We start from the raw sequence: 20,455 nt of genomic DNA, 5'->3' as shown, positions 1-20,455 counted from the left end.
GCTTGTTGGGTACACAAAGTTTCTTTTCAGTTGCTAATTCCACCCAATACATATCTATGGGGAGTTACTAGCTCCAACTCGCTTTTACACAGAATACTGCAGGAACTTCAAACCGGCACTAGGAAACAGACTGAGAAACCAGAGTAAAAGTTTCCCTGCAACCCGTTACCTTTGTGCTAGATGAACGAACGTCTCTCCACATGCTCAGTTCTGACAGAAAAGTGTGTGTGAAAGCAGTCCCTCACCTAGATTGTAGGGAACACAAAGTTTGTTTTCAGTTGCTAACTCCACTGCATACATATCTATAGGGAGGTACTAGCTCCAACTCGGTTTTACAGTGAAAATTGCAGGAACTTGAAAACGGATCTAGGAAACAGACTGAGAAACCAGAGTAAAAGTTTATCCTGCAACCCGTTCCATTTTTGCTAGATGAACGAACGTCTCTCCACATGCTCAGTTCTGAGAGATAGTTGTGTGTGAAAGCCAACCTTCACCTAGATTGTTGGTAACACAAAGTTTCTTTTCATTTGCCAATTCCACTGCATACATATACATGGGTAGGTCCTAGCTCCAACTCGGTTTTACAGTGAAAAATGCAGGAACTTCAAACCGGCAGTAGGAAACAGACTGAGAAACCAGAGTAAAAGTTTCTCCTGCAACCCGTTCCCTTTGTGCTATATGAACGAACGTCTCTCCACATGCTCAGTTCTGAAAGATAAGTGTGTGTTTAAGCCGTCCTTCACCTAGCTTGTTAGAAACACAAAGTTTCTTTTCAGTAGCAAAAGTCACTCCATACATATATATGAGGTGGTACTATTTCCAACTCGGTTTTACAGTGAAAACTGCAGGAAATTCTTACCGGCACTAAGTAACAGACTGAGAAACTAGAGTAAAATTTCTCCTGCAACCTGTTCCATTTGAGGTAGAAGAACGAAAGTCTCTCAACATAGTTCTGAGTGAAGTGTGTGTGTGAAAGCCGTTCTTCACCTAGCTTGTTGGGAACACAAATTTTCTTTTCAGTTGCTAACTCCTTTCCATACATATATATGGGGAGGTCCTAGCTCCAACTCGGTTTTAAGTGAAAACTGCAGGAACATCAAACCGGCACTAGGGAACAGACAGAAACCAGAGTAAATGTTTCTCCTACAACCCGTTCCATTTGTGCTAGATGAACGAACGTCTCTCCACATGCTCAGTTTTGAGAGAAAATTGTGTGTGAAAGCCGTCCTTCACCTAGATTGTAGGGAACACAAAGTTTCTTTTCAGTTGCAAAAGTCACTCCATACATATATATGAGGAGGTACTATTTCCAACTCGGTTTTACAGTGAAAAATGCAGGAAATTCAAACCGGGACTAAGTAACAGACTGAGAAACTAGAGTAAAATTTCTCCTGCAACCTGTTCCATTTGAGGTAGAAGAACGAACGTCTCTCAACATAGTTCTGAGAGATAAGTGTGTGTGAAAGCCATTCTTCACCAAGCTTGTTGGGAACAAAAAATTTCTTTTTAGTTGCTAACTCCATTCCATACATATATATGGGGAGGTCCTAGCTCCAACTCGGTTTTACAGTGAAAACTGCAGGAACTTCAAACCGGCACTAGGAAACACACTGAGAATCCAGAGTAAAAGTTTCTTCTGCAACCGTTCCTTTTTCGTTAGACGAAAGGACGTCTCTCAAAATGCTCAGTTGTGAGAGATAAGTGTGTGTGAACGCCGTTCTTCACCTATCTTGTTTTGAATACAAAGTTTCCTTTCAGTTGGAAACTCCATTCCATACATATATATGGGGAGGTACTAGCTCCAACTCGGTTTAACAGTGAAAACTGCAGGAACTTCAAACCGGCACTAGGAAACAGTCTGAGAAAACTGAGTAAATGTTTCTCCTGCAACCCGTTCCTTTTGCGCTAGATGAACGTACGTCTCTCCACATGCTCAGTTCTGAGAGATATGTGAGTGTGAAAGCCGTCCATCACGTAGCTTGTTGGGAACACAAAGTTTCTTTTCAGTTGCAAACTCCAATTCATACATATATATGGGGAGGTACTAGCTCCAACTCGGTTTTACGGTGTAAACTGCAGGAACTTCAAACCGGCACTAGGAATCAGACTCAGAAACCAGAGTAAAAGTTTCTCTTTCAACCCGTTCCGTTTGTGCTATATGAACGAAATTCTCTCCACATGCTCACTTCTGAGAGATAAGTGTGTGTGTAAACCATCCTTCACCTAGCTTGTTGGGAACACAAAGATTCTGTTCAGTTGCAAATTCCACTCCATACATATATATGGGGAGGTATTAACTCCAACCTGCGTTTATAGTGAAAACTGCAGAAACTTCAAACAGGCACTAGGAAACAGACTGAGAAACCAGAGTAAATTTTTCTCCTGCAATCCATTCCGTTTTTGCTAGATGAACGAACGTCTCACCACATGCTGAGTTCTGAGAGAAATATTTGTGGGTAAGCCGTACATCATCTAGCTTGTTGGGAATACAAAGTTTCATTTCAGTTGCAAACTCCACTCCGACAATATCTATGGGGAGATACTAGCTCCAACTCGAGTTCACAGTTAAAACTGCAGGAACTTCAAACCGGCACTAGGAAACAGACTGAGATACCAGATTAATAGTTTCTCCTGCAACCCGTTCCGTTTGCGCTAGATGAACAAAAGTCTCTCAACATGCTCAATTCAGAGTGATAAGTGTGCGTGAAAGCTGTCCTTCACCTAGCTTGTTGGGTACACAAAGTTTCTTTTCAGTTGCTAATTCCACCCAATACATATCTATGGGGAGTTACTAGCTCCAACTCGCTTTTACACAGAATACTGCAGGAACTTCAAACCGGCACTAGGAAACAGACTGAGAAACCAGAGTAAAAGTTTCCCTGCAACCCGTTACCTTTGTGCTAGATGAACGAACGTCTCTCCACATGCTCAGTTCTGACAGAAAAGTGTGTGTGAAAGCAGTCCCTCACCTAGATTGTAGGGAACACAAAGTTTGTTTTCAGTTGCTAACTCCACTGCATACATATCTATAGGGAGGTACTAGCTCCAACTCGGTTTTACAGTGAAAATTGCAGGAACTTGAAAACGGATCTAGGAAACAGACTGAGAAACCAGAGTAAAAGTTTATCCTGCAACCCGTTCCATTTTTGCTAGATGAACGAACGTCTCTCCACATGCTCAGTTCTGAGAGATAGTTGTGTGTGAAAGCCAACCTTCACCTAGATTGTTGGTAACACAAAGTTTCTTTTCATTTGCCAATTCCACTGCATACATATACATGGGTAGGTCCTAGCTCCAACTCGGTTTTACAGTGAAAAATGCAGGAACTTCAAACCGGCAGTAGGAAACAGACTGAGAAACCAGAGTAAAAGTTTCTCCTGCAACCCGTTCCCTTTGTGCTATATGAACGAACGTCTCTCCACATGCTCAGTTCTGAAAGATAAGTGTGTGTTTAAGCCGTCCTTCACCTAGCTTGTTAGAAACACAAAGTTTCTTTTCAGTAGCAAAAGTCACTCCATACATATATATGAGGTGGTACTATTTCCAACTCGGTTTTACAGTGAAAAGTGCAGGAAATTCTTACCGGCACTAAGTAACAGACTGAGAAACTAGAGTAAAATTTCTCCTGCAACCTGTTCCATTTGAGGTAGAAGAACGAAAGTCTCTCAACATAGTTCTGAGTGAAGTGTGTGTGTGAAAGCCGTACTTCACCTAGCTTGTTGGGAACACAAATTTTCTTTTCAGTTGCTAACTCCTTTCCATACATATATATGGGGAGGTCCTAGCTCCAACTCGGTTTTAAGTGAAAACTGCAGGAACATCAAACCGGCACTAGGGAACAGACAGAAACCAGAGTAAATGTTTCTCCTACAACCCGTTCCATTTGTGCTAGATGAACGAACGTCTCTCCACATGCTCAGTTTTGAGAGATAAGTGTGTGTTTAAGCCGTCCTTCACCTAGCTTGTTGGGAACACTAAGTTTCTTTTCAGTTGCAAACTCCACTCCATACATATATATTGGGGAGGTACTATCCCCAAATTGGTTTTACAGTGAAAACTGCAGGAACTTCAAACCGGCACTAGGAAATAGCCTGAGAAACCAGAGTAAAAGTTTCCCTGCAACCCGTTCCCTTTGTGCTAGATGAACAAAAGTTTCTCCACATGCTCAGTTCTGAGAGAAAAGTGTGTGTGAAAGCTGTCCTTCACCTAGATTGTAGGGAACACAAAGTTTGTTTACAGTTGCTAACTCCACTCCATACATATCTATAGGGAGGTACTAGCTCCAACTCGGTTTTACAGTGAAAATTGCAGGAACTTGAAAACGGATCTAGGAAACAGACTGAGAAACCAGAGTAAAAGTTTATCCTGCAACCCGTTCCATTTTTGCTAGATGAACGGACGTCTCTCCACATGCTCAGTTCTGAGAGATAGTTGTGTGTGAAAGCCAACCTTCACCTAGCTTGTTGGTAACACAATGTTTCTTTTCATTTGCCAATTCCACTGCATACATATACATGGGTAGGTCCTAGCTCCAACTCGGTTTTACAGTGAAAACTGCAGGAACTTCAAACCGGCACTAGGAAACAGACTGATAAACTAGAGTAAAATTTCTCCTGCAACCCGTTACATTTGTGCTAGATGAAGGAACGTCTCTCCACATGCTCAGTTCTGAGAGATAAGTGTGTGTGAAAGCCGTCCTTCACCTAGCTTGTTGGGAACACAAAGTTTCTTTTCAGTTGCAAAAGTCACTCCATACATATATATGAGGTGGTACTATTTCCAACTCGGTTTTACAGTGAAAACTGCAGGAAATTCAAACCGGCACTAAGTAACAGACTGAGAAACTAGAGTAAAATTTCTCCTGCAACCTGTTCCATTTGAGGTACAAGAAGGAACGTCTCTCAACATAGTTCTGAGAGATAAGTGTGTGTGAAAGCCATTCATCACCAAGCTTGTTGGGAACAAAAAATTTCTTTTTAGTTGCTAACTCCATTCCATACATATATATGGGGAGGTCCTAGCTCCAACTCGGTTTTACAGTGAAAACTTCAGGAACTTCAAACCGGCACTAGGAAACAGACTTAGAAACCAGAGTAAAAGTTTATCCTGCAACCCGTTCCATTTTTGCTAGATGAACGAACGTCTCTCCACATGCTCAGTTCTGAGAGATAGTTGTGTGTGAAAGCCAACCTTCACCTAGCTTGTTGGTAACACAATGTTTCTTTTCATTTGCCAATTCCACTGCATACATATACATGGGTAGGTCCTAGCTCCAACTCGGTTTTACAGTGAAAACTGCAGGAACTTCAAACCGGCACTAGGAAACAGACTGATAAACTAGAGTAAAATTTCTCCTGCAACCCGTTACATTTGTGCTAGATGAAGGAACGTCTCTCCACATGCTCAGTTCTGAGAGATAAGTGTGTGTGAAAGCCGTCCTTCACCTAGCTTGTTGGGAACACAAAGTTTCTTTTCAGTTGCAAAAGTCACTCCATACATATATATGAGGTGGTACTATTTCCAACTCGGTTTTACAGTGAAAACTGCAGGAAATTCAAACCGGCACTAAGTAACAGACTGAGAAACTAGAGTAAAATTTCTCCTGCAACCTGTTCCATTTGAGGTACAAGAAGGAACGTCTCTCAACATAGTTCTGAGAGATAAGTGTGTGTGAAAGCCATTCATCACCAAGCTTGTTGGGAACAAAAAATTTCTTTTTAGTTGCTAACTCCATTCCATACATATATATGGGGAGGTCCTAGCTCCAACTCGGTTTTACAGTGAAAACTTCAGGAACTTCAAACCGGCACTAGGAAACACACTGAGAATCCAGAGTAAAAGTTTCTTCTGCAACCCGTTCGTTTTTCGCTAGACGAAAGGACGTCTCTCAAAATGCTCAGTTGTGAGAAATAATTGTGTGTGAACGCCGTTCTTCAACTATCTTGTTGGGAATACAAAGTTTCTTTTCAGTTGGAAACTCCATTCCATATATGTATATGGGGAGGTACTAGCTCCAACTCGGTTTAACAGTGAAAACTGCAGAAACATCAAACGGGCAATAGTAAACATACGGAGAAAACAGAGTAATAGTTTTTCCTGCAACTCGTTCCCTTTGTGCTACATGAGCGAACTTCACTCCACATGTTCAGATCTGAGAGATAATTGTGTGTGAAACCGTCTTCCACCTAGCTTGTTGGGTACACAAATTTTATTTTCAGTTGCAGACTCTATTTCATACATATCTATGGGGCGGTTCTAGCTCAAACTCTGTTTTACAGTGAAAACTGAAGGAACTTCAAACAGGCAGTAGGAAACAGACTGAGAACCCAGAGTAAAGTTTTCTCCTGCAATCCATTCCAATTTTGCTAGATGAACGAACGTCTCACCACATGTTGAGTTCTGAGAGATCTGTTTGTGTGTAAGCCGTACTTCGCCAAGTTTGTTGGGAATACAAAGCTTCTTTTCAGTTACCAAGTACATTCCATACATATATATGTGGAGATACTAACTACAACTCGGGTTTACAGTGAAAACTGCAGGAAATTCAAACCGGCACTAGGAAACATACTGAGAAACCAGAGAAAAACGTTCACCTGCAACCTATTCCCTTTGGGCTAGATGAAAGAACGTCTGTCTACATGCTCAGTTCTGAGAGATTAATGTGTGTGAAAGCCGTCCTTCACCTAGCTTGTTGGAAACACAATGTTTCTTTTAATTTGCCAATTCCACTCCATACATATATATGGGGAGGTACTAGCTCCAAATCGGTTTTACACTGAAAACTGCAGGAACTTCAAACCGGCACTAGGAAACAGACTGAGAAAGCTGAGTAAAAGTTTCTCCTGCAATCCGTTACTTTTGTGCTAGATGAAGGAACGTCTCTCCACATGCTTAGTTCTGAGAGATAAGTGTGTGTGAACGCCGTCCTTCACCTAGCTTGTTGGGAATACAAAGTTTCTTTTGAGTTGCAAACTACATTCCATACATATATATGGGAAATTACTAGCTCCAACTCGGTTTTACAGTGAAAACTGCAGGAACTTCAAACCGGCACTAGGAAACAGACTGAGAAACCAGAGTAAAAGTTTCCCCTGCAACCCGTTCCCTTTGTGCTAGATGAACGAACGTCTCTCCACATGCTCAGTTCTGAGAGATAAGTGTGTGTGAAAGCCGTCCTTCACCTAGCTTGTTAGAAACACAAAGTTTCCTTTCAGTAGCAAAAGTCACTCCATACATATATATGAGGAGGTACTATTTCCAACTCGGTTTTACAGTGAAAACTGCAGGAAATTCATACCGGCACTAAGTAACAGACTGAGAAAGTAGAGTAAAATTTCTCCTGCAACCTGTTCCATTTGAGGTAGAAGAACGAACGTCTTCAACATAGTTCTGAGTGAAAAGTGTGTGTGAAAGCGGTTCTTCACCTAGCTTGTTGGGAACACAAATTTTCTTTTCAGTTGCTAACTCCATTCCATACATATATATGGGGAGGTCCTAGCTCCAACTCGGTTTTACAGTGAAAACTGCAGGAACATCAAACCGGCACTAGGGAACAGACAGAAACCTGAGTAAATGTTTCTCCTACAACCCGTTCAATTTGTGCTAGATGAACGAACGTCTCTCCACATGCTCAGTTTTGAGAGATAAGTGTGAGTTTAAGCCGTCCTTCACCTAGCTTGTTGGGAACACTAAGTTTCTTTTCAGTTGGAAACTCCCCTCCATACATATATATTGGTGAGGTACTATCCCCAAATTGGTTTTACAGTGAAAACTGCAGGAACTTCAAACCGGCACTAGGAAACATCCTGAGAAACCAGAGTAAAATTTTCCCTACAACCCGTTCCCTTTGTGCTAGATGAACGAACGTCTCTCCACATGCTCTATTCTGAGAGAAAAGTGTGTGTGAAAGCAGTCCTTCACCTAGATTGTAGGGAACACAAAGTTTGTTTTCAGTTGCTAACTCCACTCCATACATATCTATAGGGAGGTACTAGCTCCAACTCGATTTTACAGTGAAAATTGCAGGAACTTGAAAACGGATCTAGGAAACAGACTGAGAAACCAGAGTAAAAGTTTATCCTGCAACCCGTTCCATTTTTGCTAGATGAACGAACGTCTCTCCACATGCTCAGTTCTGAGAGTTAGTTGTGTGTGAAAGACAACCTTCACCTAGCTTGTTGGTAACACAATGTTTCTTTTCATTTGCCAATTCCACTGCATACATATACATGGGTAGGTCCTAGCTCCAACTCGGTTTTACAGTGAAAACTGCAGGAACTTCAAACCGGCACTAGGAAACAGACTGATAAACTAGAGTAAAATTTCTCCTGCAACCCGTTACATTTGTGCTAGATGAAGGAACGTCTCTCCACATGCTCAGTTCTGAGAGATAAGTGTGTGTGAAAGCCGTCCTTCACCTAGCTTGTTGTGAACACAAAGTTTCTTTTCAGTTGCAAAAGTCACTCCATACATATATATGAGGTGGTACTATTTCCAACTCGGTTTTACAGTGAAAACTGCAGGATATTCAAACCGGCACTAAATAACAGACTGAGAAACTAGAGTAAAATTTCTCCTGAAACCTGTTCCATTTTAGGTAGAAGAACGAACGTCTCTCAACATAGTTCTGAGAGATAAGTGTGTGTGAAAGCCAGTCTTCACCTAGCTTGTTGGGAACACAAATTTTCTTTTCAGTTGCTAACTCCAATCCATACTTATATATGGGGAGGTCCTAACTTCAACTAGGTTTTACAGTGAAAACTGCAGGAACTTCAAACCGGCACTAGGGAACAGACTGTGAAAGCAGAGTAAATGTTTCACCTACAACCCGTTCCATTTGTGCTAGATGAACGAACGTCTCTCCACATGCTAATTTCTGAGATATAAGTGTGTGTGAAAGCCATACTTCACCTAACTTAATGGGAACACAAAGATTCTTTTCAATTGCCAACTCCTCTCCATACATATATATGTGGAGGTAATAGCTCCAACTCGGGTTTACAGTGAAAACTGCAGGAACTTCAAACCGGCACTAGGATACATACTGAGAACCAGAGAAAAAATATCACCTGTAACCCGTTCCATTATTGATAGATGAACGAACGTCTCTCCACATGCTCAGTTCTGAGAGATAAGTGTGTGTTTAAGCCGTCCTTCACCTAGCTTGTTGGGAACACAAAGTTTCTTTTCAGTTGCAAACTCCACTCCATACATATATATTGGGGAGGTACTATCTCCAAATTGGTTTTACATTGAAAACTGCAGGAACTTCAAACCGGCACTAGGAAACAGACCGAGAAACCAGAGTAAAAGTTTTTCCTGCAACCCGTTCCCTTTGTGCTAGATGAACGAACGTCTCTCCACATGCTTATTTTTGAGAGAAAATTGTGTGTGAAAGCCGTCCTTCACCTAGATTGTAGGGAACACAAAGTTTCTTTTCAGTTGCAAAAGTCACTCCATACATATATATGAGGAGGTACTATTTCCAACTCGGTTTTACAGTGAAAACTGCAGGAAATTCATACCGGCACTAAGTAACAGACTGAGAAACTAGAGTAAAATTTCTCCTGCAACCTGTTCCATTTGAGGTAGAAGAACGAACGTCACTCAACATAGTTCTGAGAGATAAGTGTGTGTGAAAGCCATTCTTCACCAAGCTTGTTGGGAACAAAAAATTTCTTTTTAGTTGCTAACTCCATTCCATACATATATATAGGGAGGTCCTAGCTCCAACTCGGTTTTACAGTGAAAACTTCAGGATCTTCAAACCGGCACTAGGAAACACACTGAGAATCCAGAGTAAAAGTTTCTTCTCCAACCCGTAACTTTTTTCGCTAGACGAAAGGACGTCTCTCAAAATGCTCAGTTGTGAGAGATAATTGTGTGTGAACGCCGTTCTTCACCTATCTTGTTGGGAATACAAAGTTTCTTTTCAGTTGGAAACTCCATTCCATATATGTATATGGGGAGGTACTAGCTCCAACTCGGTTTAACAGTGAAAAAAGCAGGAACTTCAAACCGGCACTAGGAAACAGTCTGAGAAAACTGCTTAAATGTTTCTCCTGCATCCCGTTCCCTTTGCGCTAGATGAACGAACGTCTCTCCACATGCTCATTTATGAGAGATATGTGTGTGTTAAAGCCGTCCTTCACCTAGCTTGTTGGGAACACAAAGTTTCTTTTCAGGTGTAAACTCCACTCCATACATATATATGGGAAGGTACTAGCTCCAAATCTGTTTTACAGTGTAAACTGCAAGAAATTCATACTGGCACTAGGATACATACTGAGAACCAGAGAAAAAATATCACCTGTAACCCGTTCCATTATTGATAGATGAACGAACGTCTCTCCACATGCTCAGATCTGAGAGATAAGTGTGTGTGAAAGCCAGCCTTCATCTAGCTTGTTGGAAACACAAAGTTTATTTCATTTGCAAAAGTCACTCCATACATATATATGAGGAGGTACTATTTCCAACTCGGTTTTACAGTGAAAACTGCAGGAAATTCATACCGGCACTAAGTAACAGACTGAGAAACTAGAGTAAAATTTCTCGTGCAACCTGTTCCATTTGAGGTAGAAGAACGAACGTCTCTCAACATAGTTCTGAGAGATAATAATGTGTGAAAACCTTTCTTCATCTAGCTTGTTGGGAACAAAAGTTTTCTTTTCAGTTGCTAACTCCATTCCATACATATATATGGGGAGGTCCTAGCTCCAACTCGGTTTTACAGTGAAAACTGCAGGAACATCAAACCAGCAGTAGGGAACAGACTGAGAATCCAGAGTAAATGTTTCTCCTACAACCCGTTCCATTTGTGCTAGATGAACGAACGTCTCTCCACATGCTCAGTTCTGAGAGATAAGTGTGTGTTTAAGCCGTCCTTCACCTAGCTTGTTGGGAACACAAAGTTTCTTTTCAGTTGCAAACTCCACTCCATACATATATATTGGGGAGGTACTATCTCCAAATTGGTTTTACAGTGAAAACTGCAGGAACTTCAAACCGGCAGTAGGAAACAGACTGAGAAACCAGAGTAAAAGTTTCTCCTGCAACCCGTTCCCTTTGTGCTATATGAACGAACGTCTCTCCACATGCTCAGTTCTAGAGATAAGTGTGTGTTTAAGCCGTACTTCACCTAGCTTGTTAGAAACACAAAGTTTCTTTTCAGTAGCAAAAGTCACTCCATACATATATATGAGGAGGTACTATTTCCAACTCGGTTTTACAGTGAAAACTGCAGGAAATTCATACCGGCACTAAGTAACAGACTGAGAAACTAGAGTAAAATTTCTCCTGCAACCTGTTCCATTTGAGGTAGAAGAACGAAAGTCTCTCAACATAGTTCTGAGAGATAAGTGTGTGTGAAAGCCAGTCTTCACCTAGCTTGTTGGGAACAAAAATTTTCTTTTCAGTTGCTAACTCCAATCCATACTTATATATGGGGAGGTCCTAACTTCAACTAGGTTTTTCAGTGAAAACTGCAGGAACTTCAAACCGGCAGTAGGGAACAGACTGTGAAAGCAGAGAAAATGTTTCTCCTACAACCCGTTCCATTTGTGCTTGATGAACGAACGTCTCTCCACATGCTAAATTCTGAGAGATAAGTGTGTGTGAAAGCCATACTTCACCTAACTTAATGGGAACACAAAGATTCTTTTCAATTGCCAACTCCTCTCCATAAATATATATGTGGAGGTAATAGCTCCAACTCGGGTTTACAGTGAAAACTGCAGGAACTTCAAACCGGCACTAGGAAACAGACTGAGAAACCAGAGTAAAAGTTTCTCCTGCAACCCGTTCCCTTTGTGCTAGATGAACGAACGTCTCTCAACATGCTCAGTTCTGAGAGAAAATTGTGTGTGAAAGCCGTCCTTCACCTAGATTGTAGGGAACACAAAGTTTCTTTTCAGTTGCAAAAGTCACTCCATACATATATATGAGGAGGTACTATTTCCAACTCGGTTTTACAGTGATAAATGCAGGAAATTCAAACCGGCACTAAGTAACAGACTGAGAAACTAGAGTAAAATTTCTCCTGCAATCTGTTCCATTTGAGGTACAAGAAGGAACGTCTCTCAACATAGTTCTGAGAGATAAGTGTGTGTGAAAGCCATTCATCACCAATCTTGTTGGGAACAAAAAATTTCTTTTTAGTTGCTAACACAATTCCATACATATATATGGGTAGGTACTAGCTCCAAATCTGTTTTACAGTGTAAACTGCAAGAAATTCATACCGGCACTAGGATACATACTGAGAACCAGAGAAAAAATATCACCTGTAACCCGTTCCCTTTGTGATAGATGAACGAACGTCTCTCCACATGCTCAGATCTGAGAGATAAGTGTGTGTGAAAGCCGTCCTTCACCTAGCTTGTTGGAAACACAAAGTTTCTTTTCAGTTGCAAAAGTCACTCCATACATATATATGAGGAGGTACTATTTCCAACTCGGTTTTACAGTGAAAACTGCAGGAAATTCATACCGGCACTAAGTAACAGCCTGAGAAACTAGAGTAAAATTTCTCCTGCAACCTGTTCCATTTGAGGTAAAAGAACGAACGTCTCTCAACATAGTTCTGAGAGATAATTGTGTGTGAAAACCGTTCTTCATCTAGCTTGTTGGGAACACAAAGTTTCTTTTCAGTTGCCAACTCCACTCCATATATATATATGGGGAGGTCCTAGCTCCAACTGGATTTTACAGTGAAAACTGCAGGAAATTCAAACGGCACTAGGAAACAGAATGAGAATCCAGAGTAAAAGTTTCTCCTGCAACCCGTTCCTTTTGTGCTAGATGAACGAAAGTCTCTCCACATGCTCAGTTCTGAGAGATAAGTGTGTGTGAAGCCGTCCTTCAAATAGCTTGTTGGGAACACAAATTTTCTTTTCAGTAGCAAACTCCACTCCTTACATATATATGGGGAGGTATTAACTCCAACTCTGTTTTACAGAGAAAACTGCAGGAACTTCAAACCGGCACTAGGAAGCAGAATGAGAAACCAGAGTAAAAGTTTCTCCTGCAACCCGTTCTCTTTGTGCTAGATGAAAGAACGTCTCTCCACATGCTCATTGCTGACAGATATGTGTGTGTGAAAGCCTTCCTTCAGCAAGCTTGTTGGGAACACATAGTATCTTTTCAGTTGCTAAATACACTCGATACATATATATGGGGAGGTACTAGCTCCAACTCTCTTTTAGAGTGAAAATTGCAGGAACTTCAAACCGGCACTAGGAAACAGACTGAGAAACCAGAGTAAAAGTTTCTCCTGCAACCCTTTCCCTTTATGGTAAATGAACGAACGTCTCTCCACATGCTCAGTTCTGAGAGATTTTTGTGTGAAAGCCGTCCTTCAGCTAGCTTGTTGGGAACACAAAGTTTCTTTTCAGTAGCAAACTGTACTCCATACATATATATGGGGAGGTATTAACTCTATCTCGCTTTTACATTAAAAACTGCAGGAAGTTCAAACCGGCTCTATGAAACAGACTGAGAAACCAGAGTAAAAGATTCTCCTGCAACCAGTTCCATTTGTGCTAGATGAACGAACGTCTCTCCACATGCTCAGTTCTGAGATCTAAGTGTGTGTAAAGCCGTCCTTCTGCTATCTTGTTAGGAACACAAAGTTTCTTTTCAGGTGCAAACTCTACTCCATACATTTCTATTGGGAGGTACTAGCTCCAAATCGATTTTACAGTGAAAACTGCATGAACTTCAAACCAGCACAAGGAAACAGAATGAGAATCCAGAGTAAAAGTTCCTCCTGCAACCCGTTCCCTTTGCGCTAGATGAAAGAACATCTCTCAACATGCTCAGTTGTGATAGACAATTGTGTGTGATTGCCGTACTTCAGCTAGCTTGTTGGGAACACATAGTTTATTTTCAGTTGCAAACTCCATTCCATACTTATATAGGGGTGGTACTATCTCCAACTCGGTTTTACAGTGAAAACTGCAGGAACTTCAAACCGGCAGTAGGAAAGAGACTGAGAAACCAGAGTAATAGTTTCTCCTGCAAACCGTTCCCTTTGTGCTAGATGAACGAACGTCTGTACACATGCTAAGTTCTGAGAGAAACTGTGTGTGAATGCCGTCCTTCAACTAGCTAGCTGGGAACACAAATTTTCTTTTCAGTTGCATACTCCTCTCCGTACATATATATGGGGAGGTTCTAGCTCCAAATCATTTTTACAGTGAAAACTGCAGGAATTTCAAACCGGCACTAGGAAACAGACAGAGAAACCAGAGTAATAGTTTCTCATGCAACCCGTTCCCTTTGAGCTATAGGAAGAACGTCTCTCCACATGCTCAGTTCTGAGAGAAAAGTGAGTGTGAAAGCCGTCCTACACCTAGCTTGTTGGGATCACAAATTTTATTTTAAGTTGTCAACTCCACTCCATACATATCTATGGGGAGATACTAGCTCCAACACGGTTTTACAGTTAAAACTGCAGGAACTTCAAACTGACACTAGGAAACAGACTGAGAAACCAGAGTAAAAGTTTCGCCTGCAACCCGTTCCGTTTGTGCTAGATGAACGAACGTCTCTCTACATGCTCAGTTCTGAGGGATTAGTGTGTGTGAAAGCAGTACTTCACCAAGATTGTTGGGAAAACAAAGTTTCCTTTCATTTGCATACTCCACTCCATACAAATATATGGGAAGGTACAAGCTCCAACTCGGTTTTATAGTGAAAACTGCAGGAACTTGAAACCAGGACTAGGCAACAGACTGAGAAACCAGAGTAAAAGTTTCTCCTGCAACCCGTTCCCTTTGTGCTAGATGAACGAACGTCTCTCCACATGCTAAGTGCTGAGGGATTAGTGTGTGTGAAAGCCGTCCTTCAAATATCTTGTTGGGAAAACAAAGTTTCTTTTCTGTTGCAAACTCCACTCCATACATATATATGGGAAGGTACTAGCTCCAACTCGTTTTAACAGTGAAAACTGCAGGAACATCAAACCAGCACTAGGAAACAGACTGAGAACACAGAGTAAAAGTTTTTCATGCAACCCTTTGCCTTTGTGCTAGATGAACGAACGTCTCTCCACATGCTCAGTTCTGAGAAATAATTGTGTGTGAAAGCCGTCCTTATCCTAATTTTTTGGGAACACAAAGTTTCTTTTCAGTTGCCAACTCCACTCCATACATATCTAAGGGGAGATACTAGCTCCAACTCGGTTTTACAGTGAAAAATGCAGGAACTTCAAACCGGCAGTAGGAAACAGACTGAGAAACCAGAGTAAAAGTTTCTCCAGCAACCCGTTCCCTTTGTGCTAGATGAACGAACGTCTATTCACATGCTCAGTTCTGAGTGATTAGTGTGTGTGAAAGCCGTCCTTCAACTAACTTGTTGGGAAAACAAAGTTTCTTTTCAGGAGCCAACTCCACTCCATACATATCTATGGAAAGGTACAAGCTCCAACTCTGTTTTACAGTGAAAACTGCAGGAAATTCAAACCGGCACTAGGAAACAGACAGAGAATCCAGAGTAAATGTTTCTCCTGCAACCCGTTCCCTTTGTGCTAGATGAATGAACGTCTCTGCACATACTCAGTACTGAGAGATAACTGTGTGTGAAAGTCGTCCTTCACCTTGCTTTTTGGGAACACAAAGTTTCTTTTCTGTTGCCATCTCCACTCCATACATATATATGGGGAGGTACTAGTTCCAACTCTGTTTTACAATGAAAACTGCAGGAACTTAAAACCGGCACTAGGAAAAAGACTGAGAAACCAGAGTAAAATTTTCTCCTGCAACCCGTTCCCTCTGTGCTAGATGAACGAACGTCTCTCCACATGCTCATTTCTCAGGAATTAGTGTGTGTGAATGACGTCCTTCAACTATCTTTTTGGGAATACAAAGTTTCTTTTTAGTTGCAAACTCCACTCCATACATATCTATGGGTAAGTACTAGCTGCAACTCGGTTTTACAGTGAAAATTGCAGGAACATTAAAAAGGCACTAGGAAACAGACTGAGAACCCAGAGTAAAATTTCTCCTGCAACCCGTTCCCTTTGTGCTAGATGAACGAACGTCTCTCCACATCCCCAGTTCTGAACAGATAAGTGTGTGTGAAAGCCTTCCTTCACTTAGCTTGTTGGGAACACAAAGTTTCTTTTCAGTTGCAAACACTACTCCATACATTTCTGTTGGGGGGTACTAGCTCCAAATCGGTTTTACAGTGAAAACTGCAGGAACTTCAAACCGGCACAATGAAACAGAATGAGAATGCAGCGTAAAGGTTCCTCCTGCAACCCGTTCCTTTTGCGCTAGATGAAAGAACGTCTCTCAACATGCTCAGTTCTGAGAAAAAATTGTGTGTGATTGCCGTCCTTCAGCTAGCTTTTTGGGAAAACATAGTTTGTTTTCAGTTGCAAACTACACTCCATAAATATATAGGGGTGGTACTATCTCCAACTCGGTTTTACAGTGAAAACTGTAGGAACTTCAAACCGGCACAAGGAAACAGACTGAGAAACCAGTGTAATAGTTTCTCCTGCAAACCGTTCCCTTTGTGCTAGATGAACGAACGTCTCTCCACATGCTCAGTTCTGAGAGATAAGAATGTGTGAAAGCCGTCCTTCACCTAGCTTCTTGGGAACACAATGTTTCTTCTCATTTGCAAACTCCACTCCATACATATGTATTGGGAAGTACTAGCTCCAAATCTGTTTTACAGTGAAAACTGCAGGAACTTCAAACCGGCACTAGGAAACAGACTGAGAACACAGAGTAAAAGTTTCTCCTGCAACCTGTTCCCTTTGTGCTAGATGAACGAACGTCTCTCCACATGCTCAGTTCTGAGGAATAATTGTGTGTGAAAGCCGTCCTTATCCTAATTTTTTGGGAACACAAAGTTTCTTTTCAGTTGCCAACTCCACTCCATACATATCTCAGCTGAATTAATAGCTCCAACTCTGTTTTACATTGAATCTGCAGGAACTTCAAACGGGTACTAGGAAAAAGGCAGAGAACCAAGAGTAAATGTTGCTCCTGTATTCCGTTCGCTTTTTGCTAGATGAACGAACGTCTCTCCATATGCTAAGGTCTGACAGATAAGTGTGTGTGAAAGCAGTCCTTCATCTGGCTTGTTGGGAACACAAAGTTTCTTTTCTATTGCAAACTCCAATCCATACATATATATGGGGAGGGACTAGCTCCAACTCGGTTTTACAGTGAAAACTGCAGGAACATCTAACCGACACTAGGAAACAGACTGAGAAACCAGAGTAAATGTTTCTCCAGCAAACCGTTCCCTTTGTGCTAGATGAACGAACGTCTCTCCACATGCTCAGTTCTGAGAGATACGTGTGTGTGAAAGCCGTCCTTCACCTACCTTGTTGGGAACACAAAGTTTCTTTTCAGTTGCAAACTCCACTCCATACATATATATGGGGAGGTACTAGCTCCAACTAGGTTTTACCGTGAAAACTGCAGGAACTTCAAAACAGCACACGGAAACAGACTTAGAAACCAGAGAAAAAGTTTCTCCTGCAACCCGTTCCGTTTGTGCTAGATGAACGGACGTCTCTCCACATGCTCAGTTTTGAGAGATAAGTGCGTGTGAAAGCCGTCTTTTACCTAGCTTGTTGGGAACACAAAGTTTATTTTCAGTTGCAAAATCCACTCCATACATATCTACGGGGAGGTACTTGCTCCAACTCGGTTTTACACTAAAAACTGCAGGAAAATCTAACCGGCACTAGGAAACAGATTGAGAAACCAGAATAAAAGTTTCTCCTGCAACCCGTTCCCTTTGTGCTAGATGAACGAACGTCTGTCCACATGCTCAGTTCTGAGAGATAATTGAGTGTGAAAGCCGTCCTTCAACTAGCTTGTTGGGAACACAAAGATTTTTTTCAGTAGCAAACTCCACTGCATACATATATATGGGGAGGTACTAGCTCCAACTCGGTTTTACAGTGAAAACTGCAGGAACATCTAACCGGCACTAGGAAACAGAGTGAGAAACCAGAATAAAAGTTTCCCCTGAAGTCCGTTCCCTTTGTGCTACATGAACGAAAGTCTGTCCACATACTCACTTCTGAGAGATAACTGTGTGTGAAAGCCTTCCTTCAAATAGCTTGTAAGGGATACAAAGTTTCTTTTCAGATGCAAACTCCACTCCATACATATACATGGGGAGGTACAAGCTCCAACTCGGTTTTACAGTAAAAACTGCAGGAACTTCAATCCGGCCCTAGGAAACAGACTGAGAAACCAGAGTAAAATTTTCTCCCGCAACACGTTCCCTTCGTGCTAGATGAACGAACGCCTCTCCACATGCTCAGTTCTGAGAGATAACTGTGTTTGAAACCCTTCCTTCACCTAGCTTGTTGGGAACACAATGATTCTTTTCAGGTGCAAACACAAATCCATACATATAAAAAGTGAGGTACTAGCTCCAACTCGGTTTTACAGTGAAAACTGCAGGAACTTGAAACCAGTACTAGGAAACAGACTGAGAACCCAGAGTAAAAGTTTCTCCTGCAAACCGTTCCGTTTGTGCTAGATGGAAGAACGTCTCTCTACATGCTCAGTTCTGAGGGATTAGTGTGTGTGAAAGCCGTCCTTCAACTAACTTGTTGGGAAAACAAAGTTTCTTTTCAGGAGCCAACTCCACTCCATACATATCTATGGAAAGGTACAAGCTCCAACTCTGTTTTACAGTGAAAACTGCAGGAAATTCAAACCGGCACTAGGAAACAGACAGAGAATCCAGAGTAAATGTTTCTCCTGCAACCCGTTCCCTTTGTGCTAGATGAATGAACGTCTCTGCACATACTCAGTACTGAGAGATAACTGTGTGTGAAAGTCGTCCTTCACCTTGCTTTTTGGGAACACAAAGTTTCTTTTCTGTTGCCATCTCCACTCCATACATATATATATGTGGATGTACTAGTTCCAACTCTGTTTTACAATGAAAACTGCAGGAACTTAAAACCGGCACTAGGAAAAAGACTGAGAAACCAGAGTAAAATTTTCTCCTGCAACCCGTTCCCTCTGTGCTAGATGAACGAACGTCTCTCCACATGCTCATTTCTCAGGAATTAGTGTGTGTGAATGTCGTCCTTCAACTATCTTTTTGGGAATACAAAGTTTCTTTTTAGTTGCAAACTCCACTCCATACATATCTATGGGTAAGTACTAGCTGCAACTCGGTTTTACAGTGAAAATTGCAGGAACATTAAAAAGGCACTAGGAAACAGACTGAGAACCCAGAGTAAAATTTCTCCTGCAACCCGTTCCCTTTGTGCTAGATGAACGAACGTCTCTCCACATCCCCAGTTCTGAACAGATAAGTGTGTGTGAAAGCCTTCCTTCACTTAGCTTGTTGGGAACACAAAGTTTCTTTTCAGTTGCAAACACTACTCCATACATTTCTGTTGGGGGGTACTAGCTCCAAATCGGTTTTACAGTGAAAACTGCAGGAACTTCAAACCGGCACAATGAAACAGAATGAGAATGCAGCGTAAAGGTTCCTCCTGCAACCCGTTCCTTTTGCGCTAGATGAAAGAACGTCTCTCAACATGCTCAGTTCTGAGAAAAAATTGTGTGTGATTGCCGTCCTTCAGCTAGCTTTTTGGGAAAACATAGTTTCTTTTCAGTTGCAAACTACACTCCATACATATATAGGGGTGGTACTATCTCCAACTCGGTTTTACAGTGAAAACTGTAGGAACTTCAAACCGGCACTAGGAAACAGACTGAGAAACCAGTGTAATAGTTTCTCCTGCAAACCGTTCCCTTTGTGCTAGATGAACGAACGTCTCTCCACATGCTCAGTTCTGAGAGATAAGAATGTGTGAAAGCCGTCCTTCACCTAGCTTCTTGGGAACACAATGTTTCATCTCATTTGCAAACTCCACTCCATACATATGTATTGGGAAGTACTAGCTCCAAATCTGTTTTACAGTGAAAACTGCAGGAACTTCAAACCAGCACTAGGAAACAGACTGAGAACACAGAGTAAAAGTTTCTCCTGCAACCTGTTCCCTTTGTGCTAGATGAACGAACGTCTCTCCACATGCTCAGTTCTGAGGAATAATTGTGTGTGAAAGCCGTCCTTATCCTAATTTTTTGGGAACACAAAGTTTCTTTTCAGTTGCCAACTCCACTCCATACATATCTCAGCTGAATTAATAGCTCCAACTCTGTTTTACATTGAATCTGCAGGAACTTCAAACGGGTACTAGGAAAAAGGCAGAGAACCAAGAGTAAATGTTGCTCCTGTAATCCGTTCGCTTTTTGCTAGATGAACGAACGTCTCTCCATATGCTAAGGTCTGAGAGATAAGTTTGTGTGAAAGCAGTCCTTCATCTGGCTTGTTGGGAACACAAAGTTTCTTTTCTATTGCAAACTCCAATCCATACATATATATGGGGAGGGACTAGTTCCAACTCGGTTTTACAGTGAAAACTGCAGGAACATCTAACCGACACTAGGAA

The sequence above is a fragment of the Camelus dromedarius genome, chromosome 15 (assembly GCF_036321535.1).
Source record: "Camelus dromedarius isolate mCamDro1 chromosome 15, mCamDro1.pat, whole genome shotgun sequence".
Taxonomy (NCBI): Eukaryota; Metazoa; Chordata; class Mammalia; order Artiodactyla; family Camelidae; genus Camelus; species Camelus dromedarius.
Note: the sequence above shows the minus strand (reverse complement) of the source record.